General features: G+C 34.3%; 2 long non-coding RNA genes across 2 annotated transcripts; one reads left to right on the top strand and one right to left on the bottom strand.

The window, feature by feature from the left end:
- Positions 1-291: 291 nt before the first annotated feature.
- On the bottom strand, positions 292-3,099 carry LOC121209821 (uncharacterized). Its single transcript, XR_005904952.1, has 2 exons — positions 2,963-3,099; positions 292-440 (listed from the first exon to the last, which is right to left on the bottom strand). It is a non-coding gene; the product is annotated as an uncharacterized lncRNA (long non-coding RNA).
- LOC107896851 (uncharacterized) lies at positions 2,940-3,651 on the top strand. Its single transcript, XR_001683906.2, has 2 exons — positions 2,940-3,103; positions 3,420-3,651. It is a non-coding gene; the product is annotated as an uncharacterized lncRNA (long non-coding RNA).
- The last annotated feature ends 1,001 nt before the right edge of the window (positions 3,652-4,652 follow it).

The following is a 4,652-nucleotide window of genomic DNA, read 5'->3' as shown; positions in this document are numbered from 1 at the left end:
GGAGCTGGGCACCAGGTAGGAATCCGTAACAGAGGAGGTGAGTCATGAAGGCTGCTTAAGTACCAAGCTCTTCTAATGGATCCAATCCTAAACATGCCTACAACCATTGCCACACTTGGTTAAATCGAGTTGTAATTTATTTAAGTTGAAATCTTTGATAAATCGGATAATCGTGGGGTGGTGTTATTTTGAAAAAATTGTCATTTTGAAAACACGTCCTAAGTCTAGCCCATTTATTAACAAACAGATTAAAGTTATTAAAAATAAAATAATCCCAGAAAAGAAAGAAAGTCAAGTCAAAATGGCCTTATTACAACTCAAAAATAAATAATAAATAAAACAAACTTAATGAAAACCAAACACTTATTCAAAAGCCCAAAGGCGATCACCGTGGTCACTCTCAATCCCCTCCGGCTCAAAGTCCCCAAGTCAAGGCCCACCTGCAAGGTTAAGGAAAGGGGGTGAGTTTGGAAACTCAGTGTGCAACAAGCCCCTTTCAGAGCCCAAAACAATATCAACCTGCTGGGCCTAAGCCCAAATCCAATCTCAACATATACTGGGCCGAAGCCTTTTCATATTTCATATTTCATAACACTGGGCCGAAGCCTTTACTGTAATCGGTATGGCCCGTAGGCCCATTTCATTATCACAAGTAATGTCAATGAAAGAATGAATGCAAGCCCAATTGGGGAGACTACTCGACCCACCATCCGCTACTCTCCACCCGTACCAACCAACACACCATGTGGGGAATAACTCAACCCACCCAACCAACACACCACTGGCAGCATAGCTGCTTTATCATATATCTGGAGGCCTAGCCTCTTTTAATAACTCGGGCAAACCCTTTTCGGTAAACTGGGGCATAAGCCCTTTTCGGTAAACTGGGGCATAAGCCCTTTTCAATAAACTGGGGCATAGCCCTTTTGCACTTTCTCCATCCATATAAAAACCCAACCCAATGCATTTATGAATTCATCATGTGCATTTCATACATATCATGTGCATATCATACCTATCATGTGCATATCATATCAATCATGTATCAAATTTATAATTAAACCCTAGGGGTATAATGGTCATTTTTACCTATGGGCAAAACAGTCATTTCCATATTATAAAGGTAATTTCATAATTTTACCAAATATTAGGGTTTTCCATGTTCATTATTAGTTACTAACCATTCATATTGTCGAAACCCTTTTTATTTTGAAAGCAATGGGGATCAACTTTTGAAAACAAAAATGTAGAGTCGCCACCAATCTCTTGATTTAGGTGTGATTGGATCACCTACTAAAACGCTTTATTAAATGAAAAATAAATTTGGTTCATGTAAAATAAAAAAATGGGTTCGAGAGTCGGTTACGCATGAGGAAGGGTTAGCACCCTCATTACGCCCAAGAATTGGTACCAAATTGATTTGATGTTGTCCTTATATCAAAAGTTTTAAAAGAAAAGATTTTCTGAAGTATGATTTTTTTAAAAAAAAATGTTTGAATAGCTCAAATTATCGGTCAAAAATCTCTTGTTTCAAAGATATGCGATTTCATACCCAGTATGATTAGATACGATCCCTTATACCTTTAAGATGCGATTGATTTTCGACTTTTGAAAAATTCATACATTAAAATTATAAAAGGGTATCCAAATATTTGGTTCACCGGAAAAGTCATACCTAGTACGATTGAGCACGATTTTTCGAATTCCCCAAATATTAGATATTGCCTTATTTTAGAATCTTTGAATAACAGAAAATTGGAAATTTGCTAAAAAACACGTTTATTTGTTTTAAAATAAATGAAATATTTAATGCATTGCAACAAAATGTATATACATATAAAAAAAAGGGGTAATGAATATGAAATAATATAATATAAAAAAAGGGGTAATGAATATGAAATAATATACACAAAGTTCAACCTCGCTTAATACATTTAACAATTATGTACAATTATTCCAAGCACAATATGACCAAAAATTCTTTAAGCATGGATAGTGAATAATTAATACAAAATAATATACACAATAATTAACATGGCACAATATAAAATGATGCACAAAAATATGTATAAAATAAAATGGAATTAGAAATCAATATAGTATAAGACATTTTCAACATAATGATGAATTAATGACCACATAATATATATATATAAGTTAACAAATTTACAAAAAACTTGGGATATATGTTTATTGAAATAGTTATTATAAAATTAAAAGATCAAATCAAATTATATATAAAATATTTAATAAACAAATTCATTCAAAAATTGATAATTCACATGATAACTACGGCCTAATTACAAATAAAACACAGAAAAAGTAAAAAAAATATTAACATAGATAAAAAAATGAATTTTAAATAATAAGCATTATAAATTAAAATCTCAATAAAAATAATACATGTACAAAAATACATAAAGAAATATTGTACAAATGTTAAAATAATTTGATATAAAAAACTTTACAATAATGATTTAAAAAAAAACAAAATAAATTTATCAAAGTAGCTCAAACTATAAAAATAAATAAACAAGAAATCAAAATGAAGGTTAAGTGGATCTTTTTAAAAAAATAATTATGAATTATACAAAATAAAAAAAACTCAGTTAAAATTAAATTAAATTAAAAGGGGTAATTAATGAATTAAACCATTGAAATCGTAAAAGACTAAAGCACGCTGCGCTCGAACGTACAGGGATCAGAACTGAAAATATTCCAGATCTCACAGCACAGAGTTTAGGTGCGGGCTAAATTGAAGTGTCACGCAAATTCTAGGGGAAATTTAAAACAAATAAAATGCAAATAAGGATTAATTAAAAAGAATGCGCAAAATGGGAGGACTATCTGCTGAAATCTCCCATTTGAAGCACAAAAACGCAAATCCCCCTTCCTTAGATAGTGCAGTTTTGTTTTATTATCAAAATCAAAGAAAAATGAATGGGAATCTGCCCTTTTATACCAGCAACTAATAACCCCTTTCATTTTATCCCTTTTTGCTAGAGTTACGGCCTCAATCTAAGGGCAAGGACTGGATGCCGCCGCACCACCATCGGACTTGGTGATCGACCACGCGCAGATGGGTCGCAATGAAAAGTCGGAGGTAAGCAACACCCTCTTTTTATCTTTTTGATGCCAAAGAGAAGAAAGAAAACTAAAAAAAATCTAGATAAGATATCAGATCTAAAAAAAAAGAAGAAAAGATTTGAATCTCAAATCACCTTTCTTTTCTTATTGATGTGTATTTTGTATTTGTATCCAAGAAAAAAATCAATCCCCTTACATTGTTTACAAATGGCCTTTTATAACTGAAAACCCCCAAAAAATCAAAAAAAAAAGAAAAAAAATTGAAACTCTCATCATCCCTCTTTTCTGTTATTTCTTTGCTGTTAATCGCTGTGGTTGTTAATCCGTTGCAGGTGTGCATGGCGTGGAGAAGTTGTTGTGGAGCATAGAGGCTGGCAGCTGAAGTTTCTAGTGTTGAGGGTTTGCTGAAAAAATCATTAGTGTTTTGGGCTTAGGGTAATGGGTTATTTGGGCTAATTGGGTGTTATATTTTTATTGGGTTTGGGGATTTATTTGGGTTAATTGGGTTATTTTATTATTTGTAAAAGAACTTGGATTTTGACTAATTTTGGGCCATTTATTTTCTTTTTTTTTATATTTATTATTTTTGGTTTATAATGGGCCCGGGCGAAATGGGCCTATTACACATATGTTTTAAACAGCAATTTTGGCCCATTTTTCGCGATACCGAGTTATTGGGCCAAAAAAACCCCTAATAGGCCCTACATAGCTGATTTAGTCATCTAGGCCCATTTAGCCTATTTTCCATAATGGTGTTACCAGTCTTTTCGTGTACTTTAATAGGTTTTCACTTTTTACCTAATTTGCTCAAATGAGCCCGGAAGCCCATTAGGCCCGATTTTGACCCCTCGAGGCCCAACTTACCATGAATGCCAAAAAACATGCCCTTACCTTTTCCAACGTTCCCGATCATCAACCTAGCAAATCTAACTAACCAATAAGAGTTCGCTTGCTCACACGTCCTCGAAATGCCAGAATTTCGGCATCTCGGCTTTTCAGCATCTATCGTTTTAAGCTATGAAAAAGGGTTCGTTACACACCTGTTTTGTGATATTCCTTGATGAAATCTCCTACACATTTCCTCCTATAATCAACCGCTTATAGATCAGCTCACAACAATTAAACCAAACGAGAACCATCTATTAACAATACTTACACATTCGGCCACCCTCCACAATGGCCTTAGAAACCATACCTTTGCCGAAGTTGATGAATAGATCTAGTCACTCCGATGATCCAAACTAATCCAAGTCGACCCTACGCCTTGCTGCTCCTCCACTAAACAAACCATAAAAAAATTAAAAGAAAAACCCAATAGAGCCTATACCCACATTCGGCCATCTCCCTAACCTATAGGGGTTTCGGCTTTTCTTAACCTCCATAATACCTAATTGATTAAGGCCACGAGCACTTACCAAGGTTCACCTACCAAAATGATTCCAAACTCGTGTTAACTCTGATTCAACTCAGTCCCAGGTCCAAAACACAAGCAGAAATCGAACCACAAGGATCCTAAAATCGGCCACCAAGTCACCCAAGGGTGCTGTGCTTTCGGCTTTTGGGTC

The sequence above is a fragment of the Gossypium hirsutum genome, chromosome A11 (genome assembly GCF_007990345.1).
Source record: "Gossypium hirsutum isolate 1008001.06 chromosome A11, Gossypium_hirsutum_v2.1, whole genome shotgun sequence".
In the NCBI taxonomy this organism is placed as follows: Eukaryota; Viridiplantae; Streptophyta; class Magnoliopsida; order Malvales; family Malvaceae; genus Gossypium; species Gossypium hirsutum.
The sequence above is the reverse complement of the archived record's forward strand: the minus strand, read 5'-3'. Positions and strand labels throughout refer to the sequence as shown.